General features: G+C 34.7%; 1 non-coding gene across 1 annotated transcript; it reads right to left on the bottom strand.

Annotated features, from left to right (window-relative positions):
- Positions 1-210: 210 nt before the first annotated feature.
- Positions 211-317, bottom strand: LOC121219649 (small nucleolar RNA R71). The gene has a single exon (XR_005916539.1). It is a non-coding gene; the product is annotated as a small nucleolar RNA R71 (small nucleolar RNA).
- Between the last annotated feature and the right edge of the window lie 13,705 nt (positions 318-14,022).

Here is a 14,022-nt window from a genome sequence, read left to right on the forward strand (position 1 = left end):
CATCTTCACTTAAGACTATTTATAGAAGTGAGCGATTCTTTCAAGTTAGCCAGAGTACCCAAAAATGCATTACGACTTAAGTTGTTCCCATATTCGCTAAGGGACAAAGCTCATGCCTGTTTGAACTCATTGCCACTAAACTCTATTTCTACATGTCAAGAGTTAGCCGAGAGATTCCTCATGAAGTATTTCCCACCGAGCAAGAATGCCAAGTTGAGGAATGAGATCACTACCTTCCAAAAAATGGATGATGAGTCCCTGTATGAGGCATGGGAAAGGTACAAAGAGGTATTACGAAAGTGCCCTCATCTTGGAATCCCATATTGCATTCAACTTGAGACATTCTATAATGGTCTCAATGCTCACACGAGGATGGTAGTGGATGCCTCTGCTAATGGTGCTCTCCTTTCCAAGTCTTATAATGAGGCTTATGAAATTATTGAGAGGATTTTCAGCAACAATTATCAATGGCCAACCAATCGAGCAACGTCAAGAAGACGAGTCGCTGGAATACATAAAGTGGATGCTCTCACTTCACTCGCATCTCAAGTATCTTCAATATCCTCAATACTTAAGAATATTACCACTAATGGGTCTAACAGTTTTGCAGCCCAACCACCTAACCAATTTGAGAATATAGCCTGTGTGTATTGTGGGGAAGGACATTTGTTTTAAAAATGTCCATCGAACCCCGAATCCATATATTACAAGGGTAACCAAAACCAAAACCAAGGGAGGCAAGGATTGCAATCCAACTTTTATAACTAATCGTGGCGAAATCACGTGAATATTTCCTAGAGTAACCAAGGAGTTTGAACCAGTAACACTTATGCCCAACCTAGACCAACTCAGCCGCCTAGTTTCCCCCAACAAGTTCAGAAACCAACCCAAGCGAACCCATCCAATAGCTTAGAGAATCTATTGAAGGCATACATGGTAAAAAACAATGCCACTCTAACGAATTTGGAGAATCAAGTGGGCCAGCCTGCTACTGAACTCAGGAACCGATCATAAGGTGCTTTACCTAGTGACACGGAGAATCTGAGAAATTTAGGGAAGGAACATTGTAAAGCGTTGACATTGAGGAGTGAGAAGATAGTAAAGCCCAACATTGTTGAAGTTGAAAAGGAGCCAGCTGATGCTCAAGATTAAGAAGAAGTTCAACCAAGTGATGAAATTCCAGTTTCACCAGAACCAGAATCTACAAAACCTGACAAAGTAAGCTCAAGACTAGCTAATTCTGATGAACTAAAAATGTCATTAGATGTAGAATTGCCGCCAAAGACGAATCAACCAGAAGCAGTCCCAGTAATGAAACCACCACCACCCTACCCTCAAAGACTTCAGAAACAGAAGCAGGAGATTCAATTCAAAAAGTTCCTTGACGTACTCAAGCAACTTCACATCAACATCCTGTTGGTTGAAGCACTTGAGCAAATGCCGAACTACGTCAAGTTCATGAAAGATATCTTGTCTAAGAAATGAAGACTTGGAGAATTTGAGACGGTAGCTCTGATGAAGGAATGCAGTGCATATCTTCAAGACAAACTACCCCAAAAATTGAAGGATCATGGATGTTTTACCATGACGTGCAACATTGGAGCAACATATTGTGGTAAGGCATTATGTGACTTAGGTACAAGTATCAACTTGATGCCTATGTCAATATTTAGGAAGTTGGGGATAGGAGAAGTGAGACCAACTACAGTTACGCTTCAACTAGCAGATCGATCCTTAGCATATCTAGAAGGAAAAATCGAGGACGTATTGGTACGTGTAGATAAGTTTATCTTTCCTGCTGACTTTGTAATTTTAGATTTTGAAGCAGACAAAGAAGTACCAATCATCCTAGGAAGGCCGTTCCTAGCAACTGGAAGGACCCTTATTGATGAGCAGAAAGGCGAGCTCACTATGCGTGTTTAGGATGATCAGGTAACATTTAACGTCTTTAATTCTATGCGATTTCCTGACACAATAGATGATTGCTCTGTAGTGTCCAATTTAGAGGATTTCATAGTGGAGAAGGAACTCAACTATGTTGAGGACCTACTGGAAAGAATTTTGACATTGGATCCTCCAAATGATGAAGAGGAGGATGAATACTTAGCTTTGCTAGAAGCTAATCAAAGGGAATTTAATCTGCAATCCCATTTTGGATCTTTACAGTTAGAAAAGAGGGACTATTCCAAACCAAAAGCGTCGATCGAGGAGCCACCTAAATTAAAACTGAAGGTATTACCTTCTCATTTAAAATACGTTTATTTAGGTAACGCCTCTACTCTACCTATGATTGTTTCAGCAGAATTCACCACTAAGCAAGAAGAGAAACTTATCTTAGTTCTGAAACAATTCAAAAAGGCAAGTGAATGGACCATAGCCGATATTCGCGGCATTAGTCCATCTGTATGCATCCACAAGATTATCCTGGAAGATGGCAAAAAAGGGACGATCGATGGACAACAGAGACTGAACCCCATCATGAAGGACGTAGTAAAAAAAATATATTATCAAGTGGTTAGATGCGGGTATCATCTATCCTATCTCAGACAATTCATGGGTAAGTCCGGTCCAGTGCGTGCCAAAAGAAAGAGGTATCACGTTCGTAGAGAATGAGAACAACGAGTTGATACCAACTAGAATGGTTACGGGATGGAGAATGTGCATTGATTACCGGAAGCTGAACAAGGCGACTAGGAAAGATCACTTTACTTTGTCGTTCTTGGACCAAATGCTGGATAGACTCGTAGGAAGAGATTACTACTATTTTCTCGATGGATACTCAGGGTATAATTAGATTACAGTAGCACTGAAAGATCAACACAAAACGACATTCTCCTACCCATATGGTACGTTTGCATTTAGACGCATGCCATTTGGTTTATGTAATGCACCTGCTACATTTCAAAGATGTATGATGTCTATTTTTACTGACATGGTTAAGAAATATTTGGAAGTTTTTATGGACGATTTTTCAGTATTCGGAGATACTTACAATGATTGCTTAGCCAATCTAACTAAGGTACTAAGGCGATGCGAAGAAATGAATCTCGTACTCAACTGGGAAAAGTGTCATTTATGGTACGAGAAGGAGTTGTTCTAGGGCACCGGATAACGAGACATGGGATCGAGGTAAACAAAAAAAAGGTAGACGTTATTGTGAAACTCCCACCTGTAACATCTGTAAAGGGTGTGAGGAGCTTTTTGGGCCACACTGATTTTTATCAAAGATTTATCAAGGACTTCTCCAAAGTTGCTAAACAAATTATTGGAGAAGGACTCTATATTCAAGTTTGGTGAGGAATACTTAAAAGCCTTCAACGATTTGAAAAGTCGATTAGTCACGACACCCATAATTGTCACACCAGACTAGGATTTGTCATTCGAATTGATGTGTGATGCAAGTGACTTCACAATTGGAGCTGTCTTGGGCCAACAAAGGAACAAAGTTTTTCATCCCATCTACTACGCAAGTCGAACCCTAACAAGAGCTCAACTGAATTATATAGTAACAGAAAAAGAGTTACTTGTTGTTGTGTTTGCTTTCGACAAGTTTCGATCTTATCTGGTAGGTACCAAAGTGACTGTTTATACGGACCACTCGGTAATTAAGTATTTACTTGCGAAGAAAGACGCTAAGCCGGGGCTGATCCGATGGGTACTTCTACTTCAAGAGTTCAATCTAGAAATTCTAGATCGAAAGGGAGTCGAAAATCAAGTAGCAGGTCACTTGTCCAGATTAGAGCCATAAGAAGGGAGTTCTCCTCTTATACCAATTCAGGAGACGTTTCCAGGCGAACATATCCTGAAGGTAAATCATGTCCATAATACCCCTTGGTTCATTGATATTGATAACTATTTAGCTTGTGGTTTGATGCCAATTAATAAGACGTATCATCAAAGGAAAATTTTCTTTATGATGTGAAGTACTAATTCTGGGAAGAACCATATGTGTTTAAAAAGTCTGCAGATCAGATGATCAGGAGATGCGTGGCAGAAGATAAAATACCGAAGGTTTTATACCACTGTTACTCAGCTCCAAGTGGGGGACACTTCGGAGGTACACGTACAGCGGCCAAAGTATTGCAAGCCAGATTCTTTAACACTATTCAAGGATGCATATGCTAACGTGAAGAGCTGTGATCGATGTCAAAGGGTTGGAAATGTCACCAACAGAAATGAGATGCCTCGAATAAACATCATTGAGGTAGAGTTGCTCGATGTATGGGGTATTGACTTTCTTGGTGCTTTTTCTCTGTCTTGCAGTCACAAGTACATACTAGTAGCAGTAGACTATGTGTCTAAGTGGGTCGAGGCTAAGGAATATCCTGCAACTGATGCTAAGGTTGTGATGAAGTTTCTGCAGAAGCATGTGTTCACAAGGTTTGGAACCCCAAGAGCTATCATCAGTGATGAAGGATCCCACTTTGTGAACAAGTGGTTAAAATGGTTATTAGACAAGCACGGAGTGAATTGCAACAACTTACCATCTATAGACAAATGGGCAAGCTGAACTGGCAAATAAGGAGATCAAAGACATACTTGAGAAGGTAGTCTACCCGAACTGACGAGATTGGTCCAAAATATTAGATGATGCTTTATGGGCTTACAAAACAACATACATGACACCGTTAGGGATGTCACCCTATAGGTTGGTTTTTGGGAAAGTCTGCCATCTACCACTGGAGTTAGAGCACAAAGCTTACTAGGCTCTTCAACGGCTTAATTTGGATCCTAAGCTCGCTAAAGAGAAACGGGTGTTCCAACTCAATGAGTTAGAAGAGTTCTGAATGTTCTCATATGAAAATGTCAAATTACTTAAAGAAAGACTCAAGAAATGGCATGACAACCACATTTAAGTTCGAGAATTTGAAGCCGGTCAGCAAGTCTTGTTGTTCAATTCCAGATTGAAGTTCTTTCCAGGTAAGCTAAAATCATGTTGGTCCGGTCCATTTACGATTCACCAAGTCTATCCATATGGAGTTGTTGAACTCCAAAGTAAGGGAGGTAGTTTCCGAGTTAATGCTCAGCGCCTGAAACATTATTGGGGAGATAAAATTGAACAGGATAAAATCTCGTTCATTTTATCGGATACTTAATTTTTCGTTTTTCTTTTTGAATAAATGATTTAGGGTATATTTGGTAAAGTATGTTAAAATAAATTATGTCTAGGAGATTGGAACTTAAGCGGGACTGTTTGTGACCCCTCCAATCTTTCCTGAGAATTTATTTTGACATAATTTTCCAAGAAATTATCCCCTAAATGGAAAAATAAATTTTTAGTTTCAAATAAAAGGTTCAATTTTGATCCAAGTTTTAATTTGCAACTCAATTTTAAATTTTCATTAAGTCTAGGGACTTAATTGAATTATTTTTAAAACTTAGTCGCTCTTTTCGTAAATAAAAAAACTAGGTGTCTTTCTTTGTGAATATTTTCAAAAAGCATCTAGAATAAATATCTTTAATATTATTAAAAATTTGATAAACTTTAATATATAATTTATATATTAATTTTTATCAACTTAGCTTAGAATTAGGATTAATTAGGAATTTTTTACTTCTGCAGCATAAAATAAGATATGGGAATCAAAAGTAAATATGGACAAGTAGTAAAGTCTAAAGTGTGGCAATAGGTATATACATGTCTAGGATTGGATCTAGGAAGAGCTTGGTACTTAAGCAGTCAAATTGTCTCATCTCCTCTTTTCTGGAATCATACTTGGTGTATAGTATCTATTCACTTTAAATAATGAGGACATTGTTCATTTTAAGTTGGGGGGACCAAAAATTGAAATTATTTCCACTCAGAATAAAATTTTTCTTTTAATTATGAATATGATATATTTTTGTTCAATAAATTTGAATTTTGTTAAGTATGCTAAATTTAAGTATGAATAAAGTTTGATTATTTCAATAAATTGTTATGTTGCTTAATAATGACATGAAATATATTTCTAATAAAGCATGCAAATCATACCATAAAATTTTAGTTCTTTAGGAAAGTTAGGCATGCATGAAAGTTTAAGTCTTTAGAAATGACTTAGTAGTTTCTTGAGGCGAAATCCTAGGAAGCATGGAACGTTGAGAATGGTTTAGGCAACTGTTGTTTAGACCATTTGAGCCTTTCAAGCCAACCATGATGAAATTTTTATCCTTTGAAACCCAACTTTGAGACTTTATGGCCTAATTTTATTTGAACCCTTACAATGTTAGCCATCACTTTTCTTAATTATCTTAAAAATGTCCCAAACACGAGACTCAGTACTATTCAGAGTATTCTTTGAAAATAAGTTTGGGGAAGTTGCAAAGAAGTATGGAATGCTCTAAAAATTGTTGTACATGCAATAGAATACTAAAAAAAAAGCATATGTACTTGAAGTAAATTACACTAAAGAACATGTGAAAAGGAAAGAAAAGTTGATGTATTGAAGGTAATTATTTTGAAAGGTTTGATACAAGCTGAGTCTAGGGTTTTTTTTAAAACCTAAAATGATCTATCTTTTACCTACCCCTAAGCCCAGCCACGTTACAACCTTGTTAAAGACCTACTGATCCAAAGTTCTAATGTTACCTACATTAGTGGAGAGAAATTGCTCTGTTCAACATATGAAGACATCAGTTAAGCTTAATGATTGCAGTTTAATTTTGAATAAGGGATTAAAATCAAATTGGTAGGGATTAACATGCCTTTATTAAGAAACATTTAGTCTAATTTTGCTATTGTAGTAATTGTTGAGATTAATTTGAACGATATATATACTTGAGTAGCATAATTATCAAATTTCTTGTTTTTGAGCATAAGTATATTAATTTCATGATTTTGCGAAGAATGTTGTTCTGAAGGAGTTTTACAAAAAGTGTTTTCGAAAAATTCTTTTCACATTTGTGCATTACTCGGGACGAGCAATGAATTATGTTTGGGGGTGTGGAAACACGAAAATTGATGTGTTTTTACATGCCCTTTTAACGTAAAATCATGCTATTTCGGTTAAATTCTTGTCGAAAAATAATTAAATATTATAAAATAATTAAATTATGTTAAAAATATGAGCATTATGAATTTTAATTAATTTTATAGTTAATTTTGATTAATTTAGACTATTTTCGACAGATTCGCACAAAAGGCGAAAATTGGCTCGGTAGACAATGCTTGAAGAATAAAACCGAGAAGCAAGTTGAAGCATCGAGACAAATTTATTTCCAGCCTAAGATGGTCCAAAAATGTGTGTTAATTCATAATATAATTAATTTTAATTTATTCCCTATTTAATTTGGGCTAAATAAATTATATTAATTAATTATGCAAAAAAGGGTCCAGTTGAACTGCATTGGTTGAACCGAATCTAGTGAACCGAACCAGCCACCAATTGGGCTGCCCAGAACTGTCCATATGCTGACCCAAATCAGCATTTTAGCTGACTAAATAAGCTTGCAAAGAAAGCCCTTGAAGAACTTTCAACCTTGCATTCAAACCCTTCCAAAAAATATGGCTTTATGGATTTGCCCCAGGCTATTTTTAGCAAAGTTGAATCTCTCAACTTTGTCATGAGCGTGGCCAGCCAAGGGGGGTCTCTTTGGCTGATGGAATTTTCTATTTTTATTAGCCACAATCAGCTATAAAAGCCACCCCTTGCTGATCATTCAAAACATTACTCACACTCTCACACTCTCATTCTCTCTTCTCCTCTCTCATTTTCTCTTAACTTTTCCTTCCCATTTTCCCTTTTGTTCAAGTGCCGATTTCTTCTCTTGGGAAAGAGTTCTTCATCAGCCATTGTTGAGCAGCAATTCAAGTGTTCATAAGCCACCTTGATAGCCGAGGACAACGGAGAACGAAGAACGGAGAAATCAGTCAAGCCACAAAGAAACACCGAATTTGCTTCATGTTCCCTATCTCTTTAAATTTCGTTGTTGTTTTGAAAAACATGTTTATGAATACAGAAGGCTTTATAAAGCTTTCGTCTCATATTTATGCTATTGAAATGATTATTTTAATCAATCTAGCTTGAATTTAATCTGTGTTGGATTGATTATATTTTGCCTGCTTGAATTATTGAAATTGTGTTTGCGCTGTTATAGGACTCGGTAAGATGCTTGATTAAATAAAATCATGCCTAAGTTATTCTTGCAATAATAATTGTTCGATAACTAACGAATTAATTATTAAATCGTATTGAAATTGTAATTATTCGACACAATACTTAATCAGTGCATGTTTATTCTTCTAAGGTAGCTGAAGTTAATTTAGTATTGTATTTGGCGATACATATGCCATGCATAACTTGCAAGATTATTGTGATTAAACTGTTTCAAGGTAGAAATACTCTATTACCTCACTTGATCTTTTATATGCTTGTGAAGATTGATTAATCGCTTGGATTGACATTGAAAAATGTTCAAGAGATTGATTAATTTAATAAGTATGTATGAGCAGTAGTTAGCAAATTACCGAGTTGCCGTAAATTTGTTCGTAGCAGTACAAACATAAGTTTAATAATTCTAAGTTAAATGAATGTAATTAATCCAACACAATTATATCATCTTACTTAAACCTTATTTGAAATCGTGCATTAGAACCTTTTTATTTTTAAATTTTTTTTACTTAGTTTTTAACCCTTAGTTTTTAATCATCTTTAAACCAAAATATTTTTCATCACCAAAGTGTTTTAACATTAATTTCATAAATATTCTTTTTTACAGTCCCTGTGGGTACGATAACTCGACATTTACTTGTCACTTTATTACTTGTTGCGATTGTGTACACTTGCACATTTTCGTCGTTCCACCCGTGTATCCCACACGGCCAGCCTCGTCGATCACACGCTTGTGTTCGATCACACGACCTACCACACTGATGGTCACGCGTCCGAGCGGCGTCGACAGCCTCACTTTTTGGCTTTTCGTCGTTCTCTATTTGCAGTGTTACGGTTACACACTTGTAACATTTTTGACACAAAAGCAACTCCAAGCAATCCCGAACCTATAATTGACCAAAATACTACTCAGTTAATCACTTAACCGATGAATTAAAACCAACCCGAACGGGTTACTCAACTATTGAGTGATTGAAACTTACCCCCTACGCTTCAAATCGATTTACTTACAAGGTAGTACTAGAAGAGTCTCGATCCAAGTGAAAAGATGTTGCCTAAATAATAGAATAACCCCTAGTCAGAAACTTAACATTCTCAACTACTAACCATATAAAATCACTTACCGAAGTTGTCCACGAAATGCCAAAATAAGGAAAAAAAGTGCGATTGCAGTCGAAATGAAAGCAGAATTGAAAGAAAAATGTGAAGAGAATGGTAGGTTTCGGCAAAAGAGAGAAGAAATGTCAAAGGAGAATCGATAGAGTTTTTGGAGAGAAACAATGTAAAAAAGATAAGTACTTATCGAACGATCGCAGTTAATCGAGGGACGACATAAGACCGAATGGAAAGAAATTGAGAAGAAAAAAAGAATGGGTGAGCACAAAAATTTCGGCAGCAAGAAAAGAGAAAACTAATAAAAAAGAAAACGGCAGAAAAAAGGAAGAAGAGGAGAAGAGAAAACTGAAAATTCTATTTTTAGGGAAAAGAAAAATATGAACAGAATAATTTGATAAGAACTCCGATCCCTTAATTCACTCCTAAATTTTCTCCATCAAACTTCCACTACCCATTTGGGATGATTTGAAACTCCTCCTTCCCTTATTTTTCTCCCCAAATCACTCCAACACCTCCAAAAACCGTCCACCACTTCTTCTCAACTACTAAATTTAAATTCCACTCAAACACTTCAGCATTTCGACTAAACCCAAACACCCACACGGCACAAGCAGCAAAATAAATCCCATTTGCACAAATAGGGGTTCAAACTTTAGACCTCCTGCTCCTTTGCTCTCCAGTTAACCACCAGACCAGCAGACCCATTCTGACATAATTTACCAACATTTAATATAAACCTACTGACTAGTGATAGGGCTTTGTTCAGAAAAATACAAAAATTTTTCCCAAGACAAAGCTTGAACTTAGGACCTCACACACATACCCAAAGCACTTAACCACTGAAGTAGATACACAGTTGTGTCATAAATACACGTAAACAAATATACAAACTCTGGGGCATTACACATGTTAAGAGGATATTGATTTGACCCTTCCCATGTTGTTCCAATCGAATAGATTAAAGTGAGACTGGATTTGTCCTTTGAAGAGAAATCTATGATAATTCTAGATTGTGAGGTAAAGGTTCTGAAAAGAAAACAAATCCCACTTGTTAAGATTATGTGACGGAACCATGGCACTATGGAGGTCATGTAGGAACCGGAAGACTCAATCTGCCTAAAGTATTCCCATCTGTTCAAACCAAGTAAATTTCAAAAAATAATTTTTTTAAGGAGGGGAGAGTTGTCACACTTCGAAATATGGGGGTTTAATTGAAATGGTTAAATAAAAAATGAATTAGAGAGTTTATACGAGTCTCAAGGCCCAATTTTAGGCCCATAGATGTGATGGGCTTGCACTACTTCAAGGCATAGCATTAAGGTTAAAGGTCAAGCAAATCAAACCAAGATTCAATCAAATCTAGTATGAGACGATGAATCTTTTCAAGGAAATGAGGAATGATACATGCACAAAATGGGTGAAATGTATTAAAGTTAATTCAACCAACCTATCAATTTTCAAGCTAAAAAGGTTAGTCAACTTGTGACAAAATTTTGGATGCGATATAAGAATTTTTGGATTAATATGTCTGTACAGAGTTCGAAGATCTGTCTCTTATCTTCAAAATGCACTTTAATTCACTTTATTTTGAGTTCGGAAACTCAAGTTATGACCATTTTAGTGAAGACAACATGAGTAGATTTTCTAGACAAGATTATTATGAAAATTATGAGTTTCATACTTTTAATTTGAGTTTAAATCATATTGTGTTCGGGTTTTAGGCTTAATTTTTATTATATATGAGCTCAATATTATATTTATCAACTATTATTTTATTATTATTTTATCCTGAATTTTTTATAATTATTAAGTATTTTAAGTTATTTAGGAGTTTTATGTCAATAAGAAAGTTTAGCTTAAAACTTCTTGTTTAGGTTAATTAGAGTTCTAGTATACTTAAGAGTTTTATTTAGATTTATTTAGCTAGTTTATAAAAAGTCCTTTGCATTGTACAACAATCAATTCGTTATTATTCAACAACTTCTCCTTTGTGTTAATAAATTCTTTTTGAAATTTTCTTTTCAAGAATTTTACTCAAGTTTTCTTTTAGAAAAGTTTTAACAATCTTTTCAGACTGTAGGGATCATCTTCAAACTTTTTCTCCACATTTGCTTTCCTGGAGGGGAAATTAGAGTAGCTTGAAGGGGGTTATGGATTCTTCTTGTTGCAAGGCTCCTTAAGACTTTTACATGCCACGTTCTATTTTTTCCATCTATCATCTTTATTATCTTCTTTATTTTCTTCTTTATTGTTCTAATATTTAATTTATTGTTCTGTTTTATTTATCTTAGTTATTTATTTTAATTAATTAATTAATTTTTTTATTTGACTTAAATTTCTTGGTGTTTTAGTTTGTGTCAAAATCCAAGTTTCTTTTTGAACGTCTAGATCCTTAAGTTAAATCCACGACTTGGAAAAACATACCACACTGTCTCCACACCCATTCCTTATCATTTGGTATCAGATTCTTGGGTGTTTTAGGTGTTCTTTGTGTTCTTTTACACTGATTTCCAGCAAACAGCCTGAAAATAATTTTTTTACATAGAAATTTTTTGAGAAAATATATTTTTTAGTGAGTAAATATTTTTCAAATGATCTGAAATTTTACATATTTATTCTTGGCACTCTTTTAGAATATTAAAAAAATTTTCCCAAAAAAAATTTGATCGAAAAAGAGAAAAAATTAGAAAAATTAAAGAAATAAATAAAAATTTTAAAAAAAATTTGTGAGTTGACTTTTGTGTTGAAAATTTCCAAATTAGATACAAATTATTTGAGGAGGCTTTAGTTTAAATCTTGTGATTTTTGGAAATTGGAAAAACCTTGAACGAAGTTTGTCAAGTTGCTTCACAATTTTTCGGCTTTTCGGGTTTTAGGGATCTTCATTGATTTTTAGCCTTACGTTTTTATTTATTTATTATTTTTATTATTCCTTTGCGTATTCTAACACTTTATTGTTTCTTGTGTTAGTAGGCTAAAGTATGTTGCACATTCCTTCCTATATGCAACATAATCCTTTGGTGTCTAGTCGATTTTGGACTCCTAATGCTACTAGGTTTGCTTTGCTAGTTTGATTCTAATACATTCTAATTCGTTGATATAAAAACTTTTAAAAGACTCACAAGATTAATTTTGACCTCATTGAGAATTTGATTTTTATTTCCGAGTGCATAACAGTGAGGTTTTGCTTAATTTTTCTCTTCTTGACTGTTCTGTTCTTTTTAGACTTTCATAATGATTTGCGATACTATGATCGGAAAGTTGCAAAGGGATCAAGAGGTTCGAGATGCTCAAGATCAACAATGGGGCACTATTCTAAACACGGCAAAAATATTTGGAATGTCTAAGTACCAAAGTTGAGCGTCAGAATCATAATTGGGGAGATAAGATTGAGTAGCTCGTCTTCGTGAAAATAATGTTATACGTGCACCTCACAGGAGTGATGAGACTTTCGTCAATAATAATCATGGATAGTCTTCTTTGGCTAAACCACAGTTCTCAATTCCACAATTTTGTGAAAATAATAATCTCGAAGCATATTGTGAGTGGGAATAAAAAATTGAACTTTTGTTTTGTTACTATAAATGCTCAAAAGAGGAAAACATCTCATTAGAGACCGTTGAATTTTTGGATTATGCATTGAGTTGGTGGATTCAGCTTGGAATTAATCATCAAAGAAACTACGAAAGGGAAATTGAAAAATAGGATGAATTGAAGCAAGTGATGCGAAAGCGTTTCATTCCTTCTCATTACTACAGAGAGGTCAAAACGAAACATCGACGCCATGTTCAAGTTAACTAATCAGTTTATGAGTACTTCTGGATTTTGATTATTATGTGAAATTATTAACTAATCTTTGGAACTTCTTATGGATGACCATGCATATCAAATAAATTACAAGTTATTTTTTACTTGAACACTCATGTGTCTAATATTTTCCTTTGGTTACTGTTGATGGTTTTTTTTTTGAAGAAGAGGTACTTGATCCAAGCTAATTTGAGGGATCAAAATCATATCTTTGATTTTGAATATAGTTTTGGTACACAAGAAAGCTTAACTAAGTATTTGTTTTCTTTTATTGTTATTAATTCTCTTCCCTTTTCTTTTTCTATAGCTAAATATTCGACGACGAATCTTCTTGAGGAATGTCAGAATGATATGGGTCTCAACATCCAATTTTAGGCCCATGGATATGATGGGCTTCCACTACCTCAAGGCCCAACAACATGGTTAAAGTTCAAGCAAATCAAACCAAGATTCGGTCAAAGTCAGTATGTGAGGATGAATCTTTTTGAGGAAATGACAAATGATACATGCACGAAATGGGTGAAATGTATTAAAGTCAATACAACCAAGTTATGAATTTTTAAGATGAAAATATTAGTCAATTTGTGATAAATTTTGGGATGGAATCCAGGGGTTCTAGATTAAGATGTCTTCATAGAGTTCGAATACCTGTCTGTTAGCTTCAAAACTCACTTTGAATCACTTTATTTTGAGTTCGAGAACTCAAGTTATGATTGTTTTAGTGCAGACTGTGATAAGAGAATTTCTTGATGGGATTATTATGGAAATTACGAATTTCAGGCTTTTAATTCAATTTTAAATCATATTGGGTTTAGGTTTTAGGCTTAATTTTTATTATATATGATCCTAAAAGGTATTTATCAGCTCTTATTATTTTATTTGTAACATCCCATTTCTAGTGAAATTGGAATAGTGGTTTCGGGACCACAAATCTGAGTCAAAAAGAAAATTTATTTTAATATTATTGCATGGTCTGAATTATGATAGGAAAGACGTATGAAAATTTCGA

This window comes from Gossypium hirsutum, chromosome D07 (genome assembly GCF_007990345.1).
Source record: "Gossypium hirsutum isolate 1008001.06 chromosome D07, Gossypium_hirsutum_v2.1, whole genome shotgun sequence".
Classification (NCBI taxonomy): Eukaryota; Viridiplantae; Streptophyta; class Magnoliopsida; order Malvales; family Malvaceae; genus Gossypium; species Gossypium hirsutum.